Source organism: Dasypus novemcinctus, chromosome 19 (assembly GCF_030445035.2).
Source record: "Dasypus novemcinctus isolate mDasNov1 chromosome 19, mDasNov1.1.hap2, whole genome shotgun sequence".
NCBI lineage: Eukaryota > Metazoa > Chordata > Mammalia > Cingulata > Dasypodidae > Dasypus > Dasypus novemcinctus.
This window is the reverse complement of record NC_080691.1, coordinates 75,046,111-75,069,092: the sequence shown is the minus strand read 5'-3', so window position 1 is coordinate 75,069,092 and position 22,982 is coordinate 75,046,111. Positions and strand designations below refer to the sequence as shown.

The 22,982-nt window shown below is 41.0% G+C and overlaps 1 protein-coding gene across 4 annotated transcripts in view; it reads right to left on the bottom strand.

Moving 5' to 3' along the window:
- Positions 1 to 22,982, bottom strand: part of LOC101411669 (zinc finger protein 596-like) — a 159,957-nt gene that overhangs the window by 89,595 nt on the left and 47,380 nt on the right. For all 4 annotated transcript variants that reach the window (XM_071209972.1, XM_058281948.1, XM_071209973.1 and 1 more), the window contains exon 2: positions 10,299 to 10,377. The gene's annotated coding sequence lies outside the window, so the exon portion shown is untranslated. The remainder of the gene's footprint in view (positions 1 to 10,298; positions 10,378 to 22,982) is intronic.

The following is a 22,982-nucleotide window of genomic DNA, read 5'->3' as shown; positions in this document are numbered from 1 at the left end:
CCTGGAGTGCATGTTTTAGCAGAGTGTGCCCTCACAAACTGGGAGTCCTGTTTACACTTCTGACTGGGATGAGATGCTACCCCAGGGTAAGAACAAATTCTATAGGTGTCTGTATGGGTTGGAGGTATGTTTTTGGGGTCATGGTTCAGCTCCCCTTGGCCAGAGCAGGGGCGCTGGAAGCCTCCTAAAGGCCCACCCTTCCTCCTAGGGGTGTGCCTCTCAGTAGTCCCAGGAATCCTCCTGTAAGAAGAAGCCTAAAGGAAGGACCTGGTTTGGTTTTGTTGATTTTCTCTCAGGAGCCACCCTGCACCCTCAGCCCCAACATCCAGCCAAATGGGCAGTATTTCCAGCCACTTCCACCATCTTTTGCTGAGGCTGAAGGCTTAGATCCATGCCCCTGGCACTGAACCTGTCTCCCACATCCCCATCCATGGAGCACTGGGGACTGCTAGGAGTCAGCAGCTGTCCTTAGAAGAGAAAAAGGGAAATCTGAAGAGAAATTCAGGACTGTGACTTTTTGCACAAGTGACAAGGAACCAGGAGAATGAAAGACTTGAGCTAATCTGGGGATAGGGAAGGGTCCTGCTGGACTGGGAAAGGGTGACTATAGCTTCCTGAGGTGGATCAGGAAGCTTTGTCCTCCAGTGGTGAGGCAGGCAAAGGACAGACTCACCAGGCTTGGTTGAAAAGGAGCTATTGGGCATGATGCCCAGGACAGGCCTGTCTCCTTTCCAGGTTCACACTGGGCTTAGGTGTCCCATTCCATTGTACTCACCATTTCCTCTTCTTGCCTCCAGGTGACACAGGAGCCTCTGGTTTCTGTTTGTTTAGTCCCACTCCTATCCTCAGCCTGAACTCACTTGTCCTGTCTCCATGTTGTTTTTAAGGACTAACAGCCACAGGCTCAAGCCTCAGCCCTAAACCTGAGACTGAGGACCCAGAAAAGGTCAGCTATGTCCTGACCTCTGTCAAGTGTACAACTCCTGCCTTTTGCCTTCGTCTGGGGTCCAGCCCCCATCCTGGTGCAACCTTTCTAATTCCCATTCACTGAGGCTGCTACCCTTAATGACCAAAGCAAGAGGCCCATGCTGGTGCTGCCCTAATGTGAACTCGCTTGAACCAGGGCACCACAACCCCACTGGGTGAGACTCCTTTGCACACTTTGATCGCCAGCCCTGTGGCATTCTGGGTGATGGGATCAGGTCATCCCTAGCACATGCCGTTTTGGTGCAGGTACCACATTCCACCACTTTGTGCATCATGTCTTGGGTCCCCATGTCACCTGGGATTCCTAAAGCCTTGGCAGGTACAGTCATCTGGGATGTGGGGCAAGGGAGGTCTGTGTGTGGGATGTCGCTTGGGTAAGGAAGCCTAGGGGATGGCACCAAGTAGAGGATGCATCATGTTCTTAGACCTGGGTGCCAGGCCTGTGGATGTCATTACTTCCCCTGACTCCAGCCCGAGAATAGAGCAGTGACATCCACTGTCAGTTTGGGAATTCAGAGTATGCAGAGATGCCTTTGGAGAAGCCATGGAGGTTCACCCTCAAGTTTAAAGTGAAGTGACAGAAATCTGGGGTTCCAGTCACGACTCCAGGTACTACAATGAGAAGTCAGACCATGAGCAAGAAAGTCCCAAAGAAAAGGAAAAGAAGAAAAATTCCAGAGAAGGTGAAATATCATTATGAAGATGAGAGAGGGAAGTGAAAGGTGGAGAGCAGCAGCCAGATATTTCATCCTCACAGGGCTGGGGAGAAACTCAAGTATGTGCCTGCTCTTCTCCTTAGGAAACTGAGTGATTAGTAACAAAAATAAACCAGGAACATTGACTGCTTTAGGTCTGGGCTTATTATTTTTCTTTACTAGGACAACACCTTACGTGGGGACTTGTAAGAAAATCCAGAGTGACAAATGTCTCTGGAAGAAGATTTTTGTCTCATACCTTTATTTTTCCTTAAAAACAAGGTGAATATGTTGCCAGTCTGGGATGAGAATTTAGCTGCTCCATTGCTCTCATTACCTTGAATGCCTTACAGGGAAATAAGAAAAGGAGCCTAACTCAGAAAGCGTTCACCTAGTATCATCCTGGAAAGAAGGCAAAAGATAATTGGAGCCAGCTGGATTCAAGCAGGCTAGTGTCAGGATTTCACACAGAAGTTCCTAGATCATCAGATCTTGTCATTTTAACATGAGGTTTGACATAGTGCACGTTAGCTTTTAGGAAGAAGCAAGGGAATGAAGACAACAGGCCTTTCATTTTCCCTTTTAGGGACTCACCAAGTCTCTCCCTGAATCACAGGCTCCTGTTATCACCCTCTTTTTCTTTTTAACAAACCACAAGCTAAGGATATTCATGTATTTTTAAAGACTTGTTAAACAAAAAGAAAGAGTATGCCGCAGAGGTTCACTGTGTATAGCCAGCAAAGTCTACATTATTTTCTATCAGGCCTTTAGTCAAAAAAATAATAGCCTTCCTCTTGTCTAGAATTTGAATTTATCTGCCTTTACCACTCAAACTTCATCAGCTTTAGAAGAGTGTTCCCAGTTTAATCCGACTCTTAAGAAATAGACTTGTGAACCAGACTGTAGGTGATTCCCTCTGTGAAAAAGGTTAGTCTCATTTATGCTCAGGTTATTACTGCCATGTGTCAAGTCCACTTAAAGGCCCAAAAGAGAGCTCTGAACTTATTGGGAGATCCATTGGTAATGAAGGAAATTAGATATTCTTCCCCACAGAAAAGAAGCAGATGTGTTTAAATTCATGGCTTTTGCCAGTGTGGGATAAGTGAAGTTTCTGTCATGATCACTGAAAGAGATCACCATCTTCAGGGGATGATGTTTGGCTAGAATTCTCACCTAATAAACTTTTGTCTTTTGTTCCTCGTACCCCATTACATGTCACACACAATTCACAGCAATTACAACAAAGTGGGGACATTTGTATTTATCATGAAGGATGCCTCTTTCCAGTGACCCAAACTTCCTTTGTTTATGGTATATCTCACAGGTTGCAGAAAAGCTGAGGCAGTAGTGCACACATGCATGACATCAGAGACAGGTTGGCAGTTCTGGAATTGTTTATTCAGACTTCCAAAACACACGAGTCATCCTGGATTCCCTAAATGAAAGCTTTGGAATGCTCTGTGTCTGGCTCTCAGTTCTCATACTGTGTCAGACTTAACTAAGTCCAACTGCAATATATGTTGAAAGCAATTGGTAAATGATATGCCATATTGTTGTTTTAAGGGATACCAAGGCATTTTCAGGCATGTTTGTGACTGATCCTATGTGTGGGCTTTCCTTCAGTTGAACTTCATGGGTGCAGAGGCTCAATCTCATTTATGCTTTAATACCAGGTCTTGCTTGAGCATAAAATATTAAGAAACATCAAACTGATAAATCAGTGCTGTGAAACTGGAGGTCCCTAATGAAATGATACCCATCGGAAGCAGATTTGGCTCAGTGGAGGTGCAAGGTTCAAACCCAGGGCCTCCTGACCCATATGATGAGCTGGCCCATGCACAGTACTGATGCACACAAGGAGTGCCATGCCATGCAAGGGTGTCCCCTACATAGGGGAGCCCCACATGCAAGGAGTGCGCCCTGTAAGGAGAGCCGCCCAATGCAAAAAAAGTACAGTCTGCCCAGGAATGGCACCGCACACACGGAGAGCTAAAGCAGCAAGATGACGCAACAAAACGCGACACAGATTCCGGGTGCTGCTGACAACAATACTAGTGGACACAGACGAACACACAGCAAATGTACACAGAGAATGGACAACTGTGGGCGGAGGGGGCGGGGAAGGGGAGAGAAATAAATTTTAAAAAATCTTTTAAAAAAAAGGAATGATACCTAAATTATTTTACACTATTTATTTTTTTACTTTCATTTTTAATTGTCAGCTTAAAATGAGATCTATTTTACAATCATTCAGCAACTCCTAAAGTAATTCCTCTGCCAGCTCCAGATGTAAATGTCAAGTGTTTACAAGGACCTTGTATGTGTGGATATGTGGGATTCTTTCTGTCTGGGTTATCGCACTCCCAATATGTGAAACAGATGCTTCATTTTTACCCAGGATTTTATCATCCATTTTATCATTTGAGTTCCAGGTAACCCTCAGTCCAACAGGGCACCAGAATTATTCTGTCATCTTAGTACTATTTCTCTTGTGACATGTAGATTGTATGCAACTACATCGGAAATTTTGTGTTTTTGGAAAACTAAATATCTTCTACTTAATGTATGGTGTCTGGGAATTACTGCATTAAAAAAAGCCTATCTGATATTTATCCATGTCATGTGGCTTAATTAATACAGTGTAAGTTATTTAGTAAGTTCTTAGTCATGAAAATTTATGATAGGACTGCTTAAGCTTTCTTATAATGTTTTCTTTAAATGTCTTAGCATGAGGCCATCATATTGGTGAAAGAACACTGTTGTTTGTTTGTTTTGTTTTATTTTATTGCTAGAGGTTGCAGTGATATTCTAGCCATAACAGTTAAAACATTTAATATGTAATAAAGAATGCCATTCATAGTATCAACAAACACAGATATATAAAAACTCATTCAAATAACTTTAAAAATATGAAAATTTACTGACAAACATGTTTTGAATATATTGGACATTTTCTTTATTGGACTACTATGTATCAGTTAACTACTGACACATAACAAGCCACCTTGAAAACTTTATGGCTTAAATAATGAGGGCTCATGATTGCGGTGGTTGATATTTTACGAGAACTCAGCTGCATGGTTGTGGTCTTGGCTGGGTGCCCTCTTGTGTCTGCAGTCAACTGTGTCTTAGCTAGGTGATTCTGTTCTGTGATTCATTAGCTGTTGGCTGGGGGGCATAGGCTATCTTGCATGTGCTTGACTAGGCTTGTTCTTGTGAATTTCTCATTTATACGAAAGTGGGCCCACAGATCCAAGCTGCCTTGGTTTATTTAATGCCTTCAAGCTGCTTTAAAATATTTCACCCACCTTTATAGTTTTTCTAAGTCCACTGTTTAGCACAGTATGGTGTTGCTAACAGTAGAAATCATTCTGTATTCTAGAGTAGAGAGAAAGGCATTATGCTTCTTTCTATAGTTCTGTTACCTTTAGGAAAATTTTGACTTTCCTATTTATTTATTGTAGGTATGGCCTGGAAGGTATTCCTGACTCCAGAGACATCATGTGGCAGACTGATAGTGGGTAGGAGAGATGAAGCATGTGCTCAGGAGAACCAGGCATAGCAAGAGTCAGAGTGCCAGGCAGAACATACACCCACAACTCTTCTACAGGAGTGCATCCACCCCATCATGTGTCATGGCCACTCTGATGTGGGGAGATTCTGTGGCACACTGAGAGCAGTGACACTATGGGAAAGTGATAGGATAAGGACACCAAATACATACATAATTCATTGTGGCTTTTAAAATTTTTTCTCTCTTCCCCTTGTTGTTTTTGTGCTTGCTGTCTGCTCTCTGTGTCCATTCACTGTGTGTTCATTCCATCTCTCCTCTGCATCTCCCCCTCATTGCATCATCTTACTGCATCAGCCCTCTGAGGCATAGGCCATCAGCTCTCTATGGCATGGGACAGCTTGCCTTCACCAAGAGACCCTGGGAATCAAACACAGGGCCTACCATATGGTAGATGGGAGCCCAATCACTTGAGCCACATCCGCTTCCCTCATTGTGGCATTTTACAAGGACAAAAATAAAAACACCCATCATGGTCATTCTCCATCATGACTCATAGTTCTCAGGTGACAAGTGTGTGCCAAGAAAGATGACTATAAAAGAAGACAAAGGTATAATGTAATTTACTCTTAATACAATTTAAAGTTCAATGAGGTTCTCCTTATTTTAGGGAAAGTCTTTCTACTAGAATAAAAATATCTACCTTTTGACAAACATTTCAAATTCTATTCTGTAGAAATATCAGAAAGGAGAGGATGACAATGTGCCCCATTTTTCAGCTCATACCTCAGTCTTAATGACAAGAAAACAATTGTTCATCCTCTTCATTTTATGTCTGAGTTTCTCCCAAGTGAGTCACAATGGCTGGAGAAGGGAAGGGACCAGGTGAAATCCTGCTTTTTCTCCTATACATTGGGTCCATTAGATTCACAAAGAAATTACAAATCTTGGCCAACCCTTAACTGGAAATGTTTTCATTCAAGTTCAAATCAAGGATCATTTATTGGTATGTTCTTGAAGTTTCAAAAAATTATTTATGTAATCCAAGAACCAGGCTCAGTATTTTCTAATGAACTTGAGAATTGTCTTTTTTATCTCATTTGACAGAAATCTAGGATTCTTTGCTGTTTTCTGAGTGGTATTTTGAACTTGAATTCTTCTTTTTTCCATTTCAGGAATGGTATGATACAAGTTAGACAAGAAGATAATTCATGCAGGTTGTAAAATGATGAAGAAAATAAGACACCTCCTATCAAACTAAACAAGAGGCAATTCTATGTATTTTATGCCTAAACAGAAAACATCCCTCATAGTGAATGAGGTGCTCCCTTCCTTCTCACCCTGTTGTCACAGTGTTTGTTCCTCTGATCTAGAGTTGTCCCAGCTACACGCTTTGTGTGCTTGGCTGCCAGGTACACCTCTCTCTGCACCTGTTCATGATAAAGCTGTATCCTCTTCTTTGGGGTTGGTTAAGAGGTATGGATCTTTAATCTTGACCTGGATGTCAGGGATTTGGAATACAGTCACTTGCCTCACCTGCATCAGGGTGGTCACCCCCATGCCTCATAGCTGTTTGAACCGAAAACCTTACTTTGTGGGGAGCCTGAGTCCCGTTTGCTGAAGGCTCAGAGCATCCACCTAGCTTTTCCTTGGTGACTGCGGTGGAGTTGATCCCCACCACAAATCCTGGAGCCCTCTCTGCCTTTTCCCAGCACTTGCTGCAAGCATGTTCCCTTCACCTGTAACAGAATTCTTGTCACTTTTTTCCACTGGAAACTCTATTGACATTTTAACCAGCAAGGCCCATATCACCTTGTTTCCCTAAAATTGGCTGAAATGTTTTAAGTGAGACATGAAAAATAGAGAATGTTGTCCTGGCTTACTTTTTTGAGGTACTTGGCCTGGGGGCGGATTGAAACTGGACCTTTTATGTGAGAAGCCAGCCCTCAACCACTGTGCCACATTGACTCCCCTGAGTTTTTTTGTTTTTTTGTTTTGTTTTCATTTATTTTCTTGTAGTTTGCTTTTGTCTTTTAGGATGCACCAGGGTTCAAACCCAGAACCTCCCAAGTGGGAAGAAGACACACAAATGCTTGAGAGACATCCATCCCCCTTGGCTTACATTTGCTTTTTATTTTAATAAAAGCATATTTTTCATATAATTATAATTAAGAAGTATACTTTGAGGAATAAAGGGGTTGAAGCAATCCTTTCTACCCTCCTGCTAATGCTCTCTGAATCATCCAGATGGAGGGTTGATGCAGAAGGCAGGAGGAGGTGGAGAGGGCCAGCATGCTTGTGTGTGGGAGATGAGGCCTCTGCTGGATTAGATATGTTCCCAGCCTTGCGGCTGCATGTGTGAACCAGAAGGGAGTGCCTGTAGCCTGATGAACAGATCATGGAGAGGCATAAACTGGGGTAATGGAGGTGGTTGAGGTACAGAGCCTGTGAGGGTCTGGAACAAATTCACAGGTTCTTTCCAGGAGGCAACAAGGGGTGTCAAGCACCCCATGACAGAGGTGCCATTTATCCCAAAGTGAAGTGCACTGCTTGTCAAATGAAATGTTATTCCTGGCCTGTGGGAAGTTTATTTTGGATTTAAAAAATTAAAATAGTTGTATTCCCACAACATAAAGTCCTTCCAGAGTATAAAATCAATGGCTCTCGGTATACTCAGAATTGTGCAGAATTGACTTTTTTAAATCAAACTTTAGAAAGGTTTCAGGTACAGAAGAGAGAACATTTTCCATGAGCATTTGAGAGTAAGTTTAGGACCAATGCCACACCAGCTTCAATACCTTACTATGTATTTTCTACATACTAGGACATTTGCTGGCGTAACCTCAGAACTGCCATCCACATCAAGAAAATAACACTGATGCATTGCCACCATCCAGTCTTCATGCCCCATGAGGGATCACTATTTGCCTTAGGATGTCCTTCCTCACAGGGGAGCCCAATTCAAAAGCACCATTGCCTTTGGTCTCCTTGAGGCAGAGTCAGTTCCTTTGCCTCACTTGGCCCTTTTGAAGGTCAGTCACATCCTAGGTGTAGGGGGCCTGTCTGCCACTCTTTCCTGGGGTGTCACAGTGAGTCTCTCTGGCTGAACCTTTGCAGTGAGGTGCTGTGTCCTCCTCACTGTGTCTAGCATATGGTTAGGACCACTGTTTTGATTGGTTCTGTGGAAGTCAAGGCTATCCTTTGTCAGTGATCCAGCTTGGCTGCCTAGCAGGCTTCTCCACTACTCCACTTGGAGGTCCCTCCACTGGCCTAATAAAAAGTGTCTCTATCCCATGCCTCAGGAGACCCCTCTCTATTGGCAACTTTGCGTGCTTCAGCATAGGCTCCTGGGGTGCAATTTAGGTCGAGGAGTAGTAGATCATTATTTAATTGCTGCCCCTGACTTGGCCAGTGGAGCCTGACCAGGAAGCTTCTCTCTCACTGGGAGAGGCCCTGACATTCTGTGAGCATCTCCTTTATGCCACAAGAAGATGATCTAGAGGAGTGCTGTCCAAGTGAAATAAAATGTGAGTCACAGAAGCCATTGTAAATATTATAGAAGCCATGTTCAAAAAGTAAAAGGACAGAGGTGAAATTTATTTGACCTGATATAGCCAAAATAAATTTTATTCTTCCTGAAATATTTGAAACACAATGTCTAAAATACTATCATTGCAGCAGCAGTCAGCATAGCAAGTTTATTAATGGGAATTTTACATTCTTTTATTCATACTATGTCTTCCAAATGTACATTGAATGATATACAAAGAATGTTGAAATGATAACATTTTATATGTATTGTGCAAAATGAAATATATATTTTAAGATGAAATTCACTACTTTTTAAAATTTATTTTTCTCCCTGGTATTCCAGCATGACACGATAAAAGTTCAATTCTTCAGTAATAATAGCAATTTTAAACATTTATGACTGTATTTTAAAAACTAAAAACTGATAGAATGACAGGGAAAACAAGATAGGTGTTGTTTTTAACAAAAATTTCCAATAATTGATAGATCAAGGAAACACATTAGTAAATATCTAGAAAATTAGAACACATTGAAAATCTTTTCCACACACAAATAGAGTTTTGTGTCCTGTAAGGAAAGACTATACATTTTTTGGTATGTATTCACAGAAAATTTACCAAACAAAACACCTAAACTCTCATGTACTGGCCCATAAAGAAATCCTTAACAAATTTTTAAAATATATATTATGTGGATCATGTTCTCTAGTCTAAACACAATTAATTTATAAGTCATAAGCAAAAAGAACAAAAATCTCTGCATATTTTAGGATTTAAATAACACCCTGGTAAATAACTCCTGGGTTATAAATGAAATTACATGGTTAGAACTGAATGATAACAATTCTCTTACAAAATAAAATTTGTACAATGCAGGAAAGTGCTTTACAGTGGGACATTTATACTATTATAAATCTACACTTACCTGCTTCACTGTCCTACCCTTACTGTCATCCTGGTTAGATCATGCCCCAGAGCACTTCTCTTTGTCCTCTCTGTGAGGGTCTCTGGGTCTCACCCCATGCCTCATCTTTAGACCATCAGCTACACATATGAACACATACCATTTTTATCTACATCTGTATCCCACACACAGTTATGCTCCCATTTCATTTTTAAATGTAGAAAAGTTAAAAAGATCACACAAAAATAGCTATAGAACAAGCTATAGAACAAACACCTATATTCTGTAATGGTTCGCAGTTTGACATGTGTCCTTGTGATGTAACTACACATCCAAAACTTCCTAATAGGTGCATTCCAAAGCCAGTGATAATTTCAGCACACTGCGCTGAAGTATCTGTGACCTGTGACTTCATCCGTAACATCCACTTGGGTTCCCTGTTTCCCTCTCACACACACACATTCCCACAGTGACAATTTATGTTCCTCTCATTTTATTTTTCCTTTCTTCCCCATAAAACATTGTTGAGTTTGAGCACCACCCTTGGGCTCCATATAAAGGTTTAACATGAGTTAAGCAATTCTGAACATTGCTCTGAGCTTGCACTGGGAGGGCCATAAGACTGCATCTGCCCACCCACCCGTTTTACATCACAGTAATTTTTTCCTCACCTAAAATCCTGAGGGTGCACTGTTGATGGACTTCAGAATTGGACTCCAAAGACAGGGTGACAACTCTTTGGATTTCTCTCTGCAAGGAATATAGAAAGTACACATAGCATTTAAGAAGGACTTTTGCTCCAGGGAAATAGCTCAAAAATAGGCTGTGAAAGATGCAAAGCATGCTACAAGCATGATTATTTAGGTTTCCCTTTAACCTGCAGAACCTCAGAAGCTATCAGTTCCTAGGACTCTGTTTGAGCCCTAGTGAGTATACTGGACCCATAAAATATGTAGGCAAAGCTTCAACTGGCTTTTTGTGTCATGGTTTACAGCAAAAAGATGTCTCCCCTATCCTTACCTACCCCTGGCTCCACTGGGCCATCCTGTCAGTGGGCTCCTTTACAAGTGGGTGGAGTGATCTCCACTGGACCCCATGACCTCTTCAAGGAAGAGGGAGAAGAGTATGGAGTGCGGTCCCAGCTGGAGTCTGCAAACATGTTGGAGACAGGAAGCAGGGGCAAGGGAACAAAGCAGGAGAGGAACCATCTGGGAAGAAGAAGTCAGGAAGCCAGTGAGATGGTTTAAGAAGTAGGGAGAATGGATGTGAGGATGATCTGGCTGTGACTTCTGTCACCCCATTGATCACCAGGGTTGATTCCGCTGATCTGGCTGGCTAGACAGGTGTCCCCTTCCTCTGTCACTGCTCCATGTACATCCCTCCCGAAGCTGCACGCTCAGTCGAAGAGGACGACCTTTCTGGCTAGAGGAGGATCGTTCTTTGGTCAAGGGTATATAAGTAGTTGTGCTCCCCTGCTAGAACCTTCAAACAAGCTCTCAATACGTAGGGAGTGACACACAGGGCTAGGTCCCTTCAGGTTGGGAGATATGGGCTGAGAAAGACCCTACATGCAGAAGAAAGATTTTGAGGCTTCCCAAGAATGACAGTTGGGATATAGGTCATGGTGGTGTCATAGACACATGTATTATATACTTGGTGAGCTGTGAAATGGAAGGCATGAGGCAAAGGACAGTCAGCTGGCATGGGGCAGCTGTCAAACTGCCGCAGGCTGGTGTAGCTTTGTTTGCTCTAAAAATCTAAAGAAGAGATGAGGCCCACTGTAGTAACATGAGCCTGCAAATGCAGAGGTTGGAAGCTTAGGAAGGACTCCACCTGCCACTGCTGCTTTGAAGATGGAGGTAGATGTGGACAGCATATAGAAACAAACAAATTATGCCAAGTCCTGACTAAGGTTAGAAGTGGACTCTCCGTAGAACCTTCAGGGAAGAATGCAGTCCTTCGGACACTCTGATTTCTGCCTGGTAATATCCTTAGCAGAGGAGATCCTGAGCTAACCTAGATTTCTGGCCTATGATATGCTGCATGACAAATGGGTATTTTTTAACACCATTACATTTGTGGTAAGTTGCTATTTGGTAACAAAATACTAATACAAGCTACTTGATGGACTTTTGCTGAATGAAGTGTTAAAAAACAGACTGAAAGTATCTTCATACATGTAATCTTGCTCTCAACAAATATATACTTTTTTAGAAAAATTGTGGGTTACAACACCATCATGCATAAAATGCAGCATTCCCACATACCACCCTATTATTAACACTTTGTCTTAATATAATTGTTACAATTAATGATGGCAATTTCTATAATTATACTATTAACTATGGTTTAACATAGGATTCACTGTGTGTATGTAGTTCAGTCATGGATTTTAAAAATATTTTATCCTTTTACTACCGTAGGTACAAGTTAAAATTTTCCTGTTAGCCATATTCAGAGATATTCTAATTGTTTCAAAAAAGGTATGATCATACACTATTTGTACTTTTTACCTGACATATTTGACTCAACATAATGTCTTCAAGGTTCATCCATGCTGCCTCATATTAGAACTTTTTCATCTTTATGGCCCTATTCGTATTTTCATCATAACTGGTCAGTTTCTATACATCCATTCAATTTAATACTCCATACCAAATAAAAAGGCCAACACATACATTCCCAATAAGTCAGTCTGACAGTGACTACTAGAAGGAGCTACTTTATAAAGTTCAACAAAGTTTTCTGCTAAGATGTGCCCACGGTTAGCAGCATCACACCCCAAAGGCTTCTAATGTGTGTATTCTTTGCTTTGGCATTGTGTTAAGTGATCTACACATACTCCCCAGGTAAACACAAGAATAGAAAATCTATCAACAGATCTTTAATGAATAAAGAGATTCACTCCATAATTAAAACAAATTCCCAACAAATAAAAGTCCACGATAAGTTGGCTTCACTGGTGAATTGTACTAAATATTCAGAGAAAAATTAACAGAAATCCTGGCGACCTGGTGGTGGAAGATGAGGGACTCGATGTGTGATGAGATCCCGGGAGAGGGTCTTGCCCCGGGCAGGGGAGCAGATCCAACACCCCCACACACACACAGGCTTACAAGTGTGCACACACCCGGTTTCAGGCTCCCTTCCACCCAGGTGGCTGAGCTGAGGATGGGGAGGGGAGGAGGAGATGGTGCAAGCCTGGAGGTGAAAGGTGGTGGCAGCTGATCAGACCATGGACGGATGAGGTGCACTGAGGCTCTGACTATGCCTCTGGCTGCTGTCACCTGAAGAATGAAGGTAACTAAGGTGGTGCGACACCCACCCAGGGGGTTATTTAAAATCTAGTTGTGCTCTGCTTGGGAACTGGTAAGGGGAAGGGTGGGTTCAGCTGCTGGGACTTGCTCAGCTTGCTCTGCCCCTTGGCCTTTCACCAACTAGTTATAAAGGAAGTTAACCACCAGGTAAATGTGTGAATTGTATGTTTCTGTATAAAATTAAACAGAGATATTGTCATTTCTTTTGACTCATCCTGCATGGCAGCTATTTTAGTTCTACTAATTTAAAAATAGAGAATTTTTTCATTCATCAGGGTAATTGGTTCGAGGAATTTTTACAGTGAGAAACCAGGTGTTACCTTCTTCATGTGGAGATGCCACTGCATTTGAAAAGTCAAAAGGTCTTTTGACTTTTCAATGAAATCGAAGGCATATAAACTGTTTTCTTTGGTTTAATGCTTTAATATATTATTTTTTTTGTAGTTTCAATCTCTTGTAGATTCAATCTCTTTGTTTCTTTCATCTGTGACATTATATCCCTTAACAGTCCTGTTCCCACCCCACCCCCTACCCCCAGTGTCCATTCTATCCTTTATTCATTGTCTGGTTTGACTAAATGGTGGACCATGATTTTCCTGTTATTTAGAGGATCAAACTCTCCTGACAACATTGATGGGTGCAGGCCCTAAATAGGTGCAATCAGAATGAGGCCAAGAATAGTAATGTGCATGGGAGGTCACCCACTGGAATCATTTCCCTACTTTAAGGTAAATGAGTTTGAGGACAGACTGATGTACAGAGGCTAATAGAGATTAAAGGATAGCAGAAAAAATACAACACCTTTAGAGTGAACACTGATAAAAACAAAATATATTTGTGTTATGAACTCTTGCATGACCTGAAGAATGGAGAAAAGATCACAGATTACCTAAATTAATCACAACAGATTAATGCATTATATACCTAAATTCTGCACAAAAATGAACTGAAATGGATCATAAAACTAAATAAAGAATGAAAACAAATAAACACTCTGCAGGAAAATATATGGGAAAATCTAGGTGACACGGAATTGGGAATAAGATTTTTGGAGGCTACATTAATTTAATTTTTAAAATTAGAATAGTTGTAGGTTTACAGAAAGTGTTGTAACAAATACAAGTTTCCCTTATACCCCCTCTATTACTAATACTCCAATAGTGTAGTACTTCAACACAGTTGATGAAAGAGAATTATAATTGTAGTATTAACAATACTGCATAGTTTACACTACAGTGTAATTTTATCCCAACATACCATCCTATTATTAGCACCCTGCATTGTGTATATGTATATGTCACATTTTGTTTATCCATTATCTGATTGATGGACACGGGTTGCTACCATCTTCTGGCAATTGTGAAATCATCAGTGTTCAGGTATCTGAGTCCCTGCTTTCAATACTGTTGGGTATATGCCTATTAGAGGGATCACCAGATCATCTGATAATTCTGCACTTAACAACTGATTGGGACCAGACAAAAGAGATTCACGTTTTTAAATATTTATTTTATTTATTTTACTTTTATTTATCCTCCTCCCCCAAATAATCATTTTGTTTGTCTGCTCATTGTTTGCTCACCATCTCCAGGAGGTGTGACCTCCCACATGAGAAGGAAGTGCCTAACAGTCTGAGCCACATCCACTCCCTTTGGGCTGTGGCATCTAATGACTTGTGGCATCTGCCTGTTATGGTAGAAGCAGAGTCTACCTCACTGTGAAGGGAGGTGGCATCTAAGACAATTGCAGCAGAGGATAGCATCTAAGCTCATTGGGGCAGGAGGTGGCATCGGCTCATCTTCTATAGGGGGCACTGGGACCCAAACGTGGGGCCTCCCTTGTGGTAGATGGGGGACCAAGGGGTTGAGCCACATCTACTTCCCAGTGCATTTGATTTTTTTCCCTCCTGACATCCTCCATTTTCCTTAGTGGAAATGGATGCTGGCTGTGAGCAATTTCAGCAAATATTCTATTGTTAATATTTGGAAAACCCTTGCTTAAAGGGTAAAAGCTGTAGGCCATTTGTAAATGACATGTCTAGATAACAGTATCAGTGTAATTTTTCCACTAAAGTCTTAGTTATGTAGATTATATTATGAGCCTCATTTTAGATTTGGTGTTAATATTAATACATATTCCTATGGGTATGGACTCATTTTAAAGAGGATCTCTGGAAGATATTATTTTTAATTAAAGTGTGGCCAACTGAATGAGACTGGGCCTCAATCAACATTGCTAGGAGGCTTATAAAGAGAAAGAAATGAGAAGCTGGAGTCAGAGAAAGCCACAAGGAGGTGGCAGAAGCTTAAAGTCAGGGGGAACTCAAAAGAGAAAGATGAAAACATCACCATGTGATGAGAAAACAAAGAACCTCAAGGCTTCTCCCAAACAAATACCTGAATATTTACAACCCCAGGAAAAATCATGCCTACTAGCCACCCCAAAAATGAGACAATAAATTCCCCTTGTATAAGCCAACTCATTTTGTGGTACTGTCAAAGCAATGACATTCAGTCAATAGTCCCAATCAGGCATCTTGACCAATATCACCCATGTGCTTAATGAGACCACCAGGACCAGGACCCAGGTCCCACAATTCCTAATTCATTGCTGATTACATACCTTATAAAAAGGCCACAGCCAGGTAAAGGAGCGTGTATGAGGCCTTTATGCTTCCAAAAGCCAGGCTGTCAAATATCTGCACAGTTTTTAATAGGTTAAGTACTATTTATTGCGCAGCCCCTCACTTACGAAACAGTGAAACATGTATTTTCCTGGCGATGTTATGATGACTATATTAACTCATATCAGTCAATAAATAATTTTAATTGGACCTGAATGGTGTGCTTAGTTCCAGGGACATACATTAACAAGAATGTTATGGCCTGAGCCTTCATGGAACCCACATTTAGTGGGAACAGAGGACACATGTGATTTCCATTATGGTGGGCATTAAAAGAAGATCTAGGTGCATTTGGGACACATTGAAACTAAACGCTGAGCAGACCTTAAAACAGGAAAAAAATCATTAGTTCAGGTTCCCTTTTCCAAGGTAATCTGAAATCACCTTATTGTTTTCCAAAGACATCTTGACAGCAGAAGCATTCTTGTTATCATTACTTGTACCCTGTAATTAATACCAGCCACCATGATTTCACCGAGCACAGTTCATGCCAACCTCACTTCCCCTTCTCTTTCAAGAAGAGTACACTCAGATTCCAGGGACTGTGGCACTAGGTAACTTCTTGCCTCCTGATTATCACAATATGTGAAATACCACTAGTTCAGAAATATACATGAAATACATTCTGTGATAGCATCATAGCATTAAGAAAATGTTTTATGTGTGGTTTAAAACAACACTATGTTTAAACTGAGAACAAAATAATTTAATGTATTAAATACTATGCCTTCATATTCTATATTGGTGTTACTGAAAATATCACTGGATCTATAGTCATGATCTTTCTGAGATTTAATAGTAAAATTCCGATTCCTTATCTTTTGTTTTCTGCTCACTTACATTACTGGTAGGAATGATAAAATATTATACATTTATTTATTTAGTTTTTGACACATATATGCAAACTTCTTTTGATGGTTGACAGATTATTTTATAACAGGAAACTACAGTTACATTAGGAAAATAATTGATTCTTGAATGACTACATGAAAACAATCCATGACCTTGTAAGAGTTTTACTGGTTACTAGGTTTGCGAAATATCTTAGAATACAAGATATTAGCTTGCTGTGTTCATTATGGCATAACTGACAATAAGAAAAAATAATTTTTAAATTGAATAACTTTGCCAAACAGTAATCCCCCTAAAATTAAAATAGGAAATGAAACTTATGCCTATAAATAATTTTGGCTATATATCACAACACATATCAATCTTATTAAAAAATTTATGGTTTTGATGCTACATTTGTTCACATCTCATTTTGAGACCATGGATTTGAGTGTATAGTAATGTTGAAATTGCTCTGCATCAGTTTAATTATTACCCAACAGCCTATCAAAAAATACAACACTGATTACTCTAGACATTGTAGACAAGAATAGAGCAGGCACTGCTGATTAGTCATAAAAATCACTTTCAGATGAGCAGCAATATTCCTTTATAGAAGAAACTGCTATTTTATTTTCTTCTGTTCCTTTCATATTTGGAAATGAGTCTAAACAAAACCATAAAGTCACTTATGCTGGATGATTAAAATCTTTAGTTTGCATCAAGTCTCTTAAGAACTAATAGGAAGGAACAATGAAAATCCTAGTGACGGACTGTGCTTTCTCCCTTTCTTTCCTCTGTTCTATGAAAAAATTTTAAAGCAAAAATACATAAAAATTACAACTTTGACTTTTCTTGAAATCTTAAAGCTTAGCAGGTGTAAAAATATTTTATGTATATCACTAGTTTCTGCATATATTAGTTCAATACACATCATGATCAAACAGACTACTTAAAGTTTCTAGATTGCCTGTTTAGGCAAAATTTACTGCCTTGTTCATATACACAAGTAGAAAATGGATGACTCCTCCTTGAGCTCCATGAAAGTCACATTACTGTTGTTTATAAAAGATTCCAATCACAGCATCCAAAATTTTCAACCCACAACTACAAAATTGTGCATGCACATGCACATATCACACATTCATACACATGGAACACACAGAATTAACAATGCTCTCATCAACACTGTTTACAAATCATGAAGTCTACATTCAACATTGAATTCTAAAAGAAAAATGTCTTGACTTAATTTTTTTTAAAACTTGAGACTTCAATACTAGGGTGGAGACTCATACAATGACAGTGAAGGTATACCCACATCCTGAGGAAGACTGATGTTCTCAAACAGAGGGAATTGTTTCTCTTGAGAGGACTGGTGGCTCCCAATGGGTTAGGACACTCGAGTATGTCAAGCTCTCAACACTGTTGCGAGTATCTCTGAATATGGCCCTTCAGGTAATGAAGATTAATTGTCACTGTGGGTCCTGAGGGAAGGGGGAAACGGGTATTGAATAGATGGAATCAGTGTAAATGTGGGGCAATGGAAGTGTTCCACAAGATCGTGCAATGATGGATATAGGACATGTTAAATGACACCACAAATGTATATAAGTCTATAGGCTAAAATATAGACCATAATGTAAAACATAAAATAATTAAAAATTTAGAAAACTGTATAGTCTAAAATATAAACCATAATGTAAACCCAAATGGAACCATGTTTGGTAGCTATTGTTTCAATATCTGTACATCAGATGTAGCAAACATAATATGAACATGTAAAAAGAACATTGCTGGGGAAGGGACAAAGGGTTTGATGTTGGGTATGTGGGAATACCATATACTGCATATGTGAATTTCTGTGATCTAAAACTTTTAGGCAGACAAACTTAATAAGTAGAAAGCAAAACAAAAAAGAAAGGATGCAGATACTGAGGAATAAATGGAAGAAACTGCCTTGCCACTGTAAATACAGGGCAACAGCTATAGCAGTGATGAAAGACAAAACCATCAAAAACAAAGCTTTTTCATTTTTTTCATTTTTTGATATCTCAATTTATTTTTACTTTATTGAATTTTTCTAAATTGGTATGTATTCTATATCTAACCTTTAACCCATCACTATATTCCACTTTACTATTAATGGAACCTGGCAATATATAGGCTTCATTTTTAAAGAAGTTTCAGACCACAGAGAGGTTCAACAATGGCAGGGGAGGAACATGGGCATGGGGTGTTATTGACAGGGGCACATGGTTGGGAGGGAGTTCTCCAGGGCATGTATACAGGGTACATAAAAATATCTGGATATTTTCATAGTGGTTTCCATTAAAAATGACAACTGAGGGAATGCTGAGTTCCTAGCCAGGGGAGCACTATCACATTCCCCAAAGGAATAGCAACAATCCCCCAAGTGCAATGGCAAAGACCAATAAAGATGAATGGTCCAACAATGATCCCTTGATACTGATGGCTGCGAATACGAGCCTGTGCACCTGCAATATGAACTAGGCCTAGGGCTGCAGGGTGCCTAAGAGTTACCTCCTGAGAGCCTCCATGTTGCTCAAATTTAGCCAATCTCTAAGCCATACTCAGCATGTAAATGCATTACCTTCCCCCTAGTGTGGGCCATGACTCCCAAGGATGAGCCTCCCTGGTGCCAAGGGATAACTACCAAGCACCAGCTAATGATGTAACTACAAAAAGACCTTGAATAAAAGGGTCAACTCAGACCAGGAAAATATCTCAGCCTACATGTAATATCAGGTGTTAAAAACTGCTTTCTGACCTTGAATAAAAGGGGGAAATGGAAAAGACAAATGAGTTCACATGGCTACAAGTCTCCAAAAGAGTCGGGAGGTAATCAGAGGGGTAATGCTTACACACAACTCAGAAGGGTCCTAGAGATAGCCAAAGTAGATAGAAGCCTTGGTACTGGTTCTCCTGAGGGCTACAGAGACCCACAGCTTCTACAGTCATGGCACATAGCTCTGGAGTTCAGTGCCATGTCAGGTGGCCCTACTTTGGAGTTTGTGTCCTGAGTGTGATGGACTTGGACTCAGATATGACCTTTCTACACATGCCTCTTCTGTTACTTTAACCAGACCTGTGGTTGGCGCTGGGGTTAATGATACTCAGGAGACCTGAATCTCTGGACTGTCCATGTGACAGCCAGGCCCTGAGCCTCAGTAGACTTGCAAATCTTACCCACTGGTTCATTGGACTTACCCCAGTCAGCTAACAGGGAGGTGAAGAAGGTCAACCACCACACCAGGGAGCCAAGAGTGCCTACAACTGCAAGCAGGAGAATTGTATCTATCATCCATGTGGAATCTGAGCCCCCTCTTGATATAGAGGGGCAGAAGACAACTCCATTCCAGGGTCCACAGTCTGGAGGAATTGAGTATGGATTAGAGATGGGAGAGGGGGGATGGAATGGGGTGGGAGGAAGTCACTGTGTGTCACAAGCTGGATTAACCACAGCCAAGGGCATCCCCTGGGGAAGAGGAGAGGCAGGGTAGATTCTTTCAGGCAATGGCTCTCCAAAAAGATAGAAGTCTCAGTGACCCATCAACAAGGAGAGGAGCAGCCAAAGCAGCTTCTTGATGGCCTGGGGGAGCCCATCAGCCCTCTGATCATCCCCAGCCTAGGTCAGCCCTTATTTCTATCTTGGAGAACTGTGGGAGGTGATGGCAGAGGTTCTTTGGAGGACAAATCTCCTGCACAGCAGCTTGGGGAAAAACATGCCCAGCTGTGGGGAAGAGGGCAGAGCATAGGTTTCCGAGTGGAGAGTGGTCAGAGCCCCTTAACTTCACTTCTGCATCCTAGAGCAGCTGCGAGTCTTTTATGCTTAGAGCCGTACCAGATCAAGTCTACAGATACCCAGGCATGGGTTCCAGGGTCCTGAGGTCAGGGACAAGCTGCCTTGATGATTTGTTTGAAGGGGGAGGAAAGAGAAGGTAGAAGCCTATGTGAGTCTTGGAAGGGCTAAAAGGGTACCACACTTCCAGATCTGAAAGTGTTCAGCCTGAGTCAGTCTTTCAGCAAACCACAAAGATCAAGTCTCTACTTTCCACATGGAAATGGGAAAAAAAATAGCCCATGTAATTTGATTTTTGTTATATAGGTATTTTTTAGTTTAGAGGAAATTCTGTGCAACCTGTTTTGTGGGAGAGCCATATTACCCCTTCCTCTCCTCCAATATCATGCACATCTGTAGGGGACAGGGTGGGAGAGGGGACATCTGGGCATGAAAAGATGGGAAAGACCCAAAATCTCTATAAGCATCAGGCCCAGGAGGAGAGGAATTTGGTTTATGACAACCAGCTTCTGTTTTGCCATCCTGCTGTCATCCACTCTTCCAAATAAAGACCTACAGGGGAAGAGAAATACATACCTCAATAATCACATAAGATGCCTTTTATGTAGACACCCTCCAGTTTCACTGTCAACAACCTCCAATGGAACACACCTGAGCCATTGTACTGTTCACTATGAAGTTTTCCCCTGGTCTTGCCTACTTTGGGGTCTCTGCCAAAAACGAGATGGCTACTCACACCTTGCTATAGACAGCTTTGAATACACAGCCTCTGGTATCATTTGAATTATCTTTATTTCTCTAGAATCAACTCCACATTCCTAGAAACAGAAAAAACGTTGGGGAAAGGCAGGAGCGGAGCAGGAGCAGTGCCCCAGAAGAAACACAACAGGGCAGTTTCTGCAGCCCTGTATTTGGGGGAAATGGCCACCACGGAGTTCGAGCTTCTCTGGTGTCCCAGGCAGTTTCATTCAACTTTGGAAGTTGAAGCCACTTGGTATTTAGGAGGAAATCCTTTTGAAGGCCTTGTAGGTGAGGATATAATCTGAAGGCAAACCCCACTGAGACCCCACCACAGTTGTTGCCTACCTTCATCCTCCACTGCCTGAAGTCATCCAGCCTGGCATGCCCATCAATCTCAACAGTGTGAAACTGTTGTTTAGGTCCACTTTACAGCTCTTTGTGTCCAGCACCTGCACATCTCACACATCATCTTTTCAGGTTCCTTGTACCCTCTTTTCTATGTCCTCCATGGAAAGTTTAGTGAGAGCAGCACCTGGGATCGGAAGTCTTTGCCATTCTAGGAGGCTAAGGCTGGTGTCACCAGCACTCAGGACTTCCTGCTTTGATTTGTGCTGGTGTTGAGGCTGCAATTCCCTGAGGGAATTGGTGTGTTATTCCTCATTCCATTTATTGTGTTTTCCTTTTGTTGCTTGTGCTTTTGATACCACATCCATTACTAAATATAAGGGCATTAAGGTTTATTCCTACATTTTTCTGTAAGAATTTTATGAATGTAGGCCATATATTTTGGTCAATGATTCATTATGAGTAAATTTTTGTTCATGGCATAAAGTCAGGCTCCATCTTCATTTTTATATCGGAAATACAGTTGTCCAATAACAATTTCCAAAAGAGACTGTTCCTACCCATTGAGTGGACCTGACACACTTTTGAAATAATCATTACCCAATAGTCTATGGGCTTATTTCTAAATCATCAGTTCTACTCCTTTGGCCTATACATGTGTCCATAGGCCAATACAACACTGTTTGGATTAGTGTAGATTTATAGTAACTTTTGGAATACAGAATTGTTAGTCCTCCAACTTGATTCTTCTTTGGCAAATTGTCTTGGCTACTCAGAACCTTCTGCAATTTCAAATAAATTTGAAGATCTGATTTTCCAACTCCTAAAAAAGGCTTTTGGAATTTTGATAGAGATTGTATTGAAACCATAACATTTCTTTGGGTAATAAAGATATCATACAGTACAAAGTTTCCTATCCTTGATCACACTTTGCCCTTACATTTATTTAGGTCCTTAATTTTATTCAAGAATATTTTGTAGTATCTAGAATGCAAATATTTCATTTCCTTTGTAAAATTTATTCCTAAGACTTGATTCTTTCAATTCATATCGTATATGAAATTGCTTTATTAACTTGCTTTCTGGACTATTCATTGTAGGTTTATAGATACTGATTTCTGATTTTGCTGTCATCTCCCAGACACAACCACAAGCACCAGGAATCAAAGACAGCACACAACACAGTTCACAGCAGCCCATCAGGTTCCCTAGAATGGACCCCATAGAGACAAAGTGGGGAGACTGTGACCTGTAAGTCCTGCATCCTGGCCCAATGACCCGACCTCCCTACAATATCAGTACCAGGAATGGAATTCAAAAAAGAACCATTTTTTCCCCAGGCTAAGTTCAAAGAGAGTTCTATTCTCCTATGGCAGCTCCCACAGGTAGGAGGCCAGGAAAATTTTCCCTGCAGTGGAGCCTGAGCCTCTTGCTCTAGCAACAGCTGGGGCCACCAAGGACCAAAGGGAACTTCTCCAATGTTAAATGCAGTTATATGTGTGTCCAGGTTGCCAGAAGGTACCTCAATGAACCTCAAAAGAAATAACTAGGGGAGGTAATTCTCAGGAAGCCAAGGTAACCTTACCAGACTTATCATGGAGGATGAAGTCCAAGA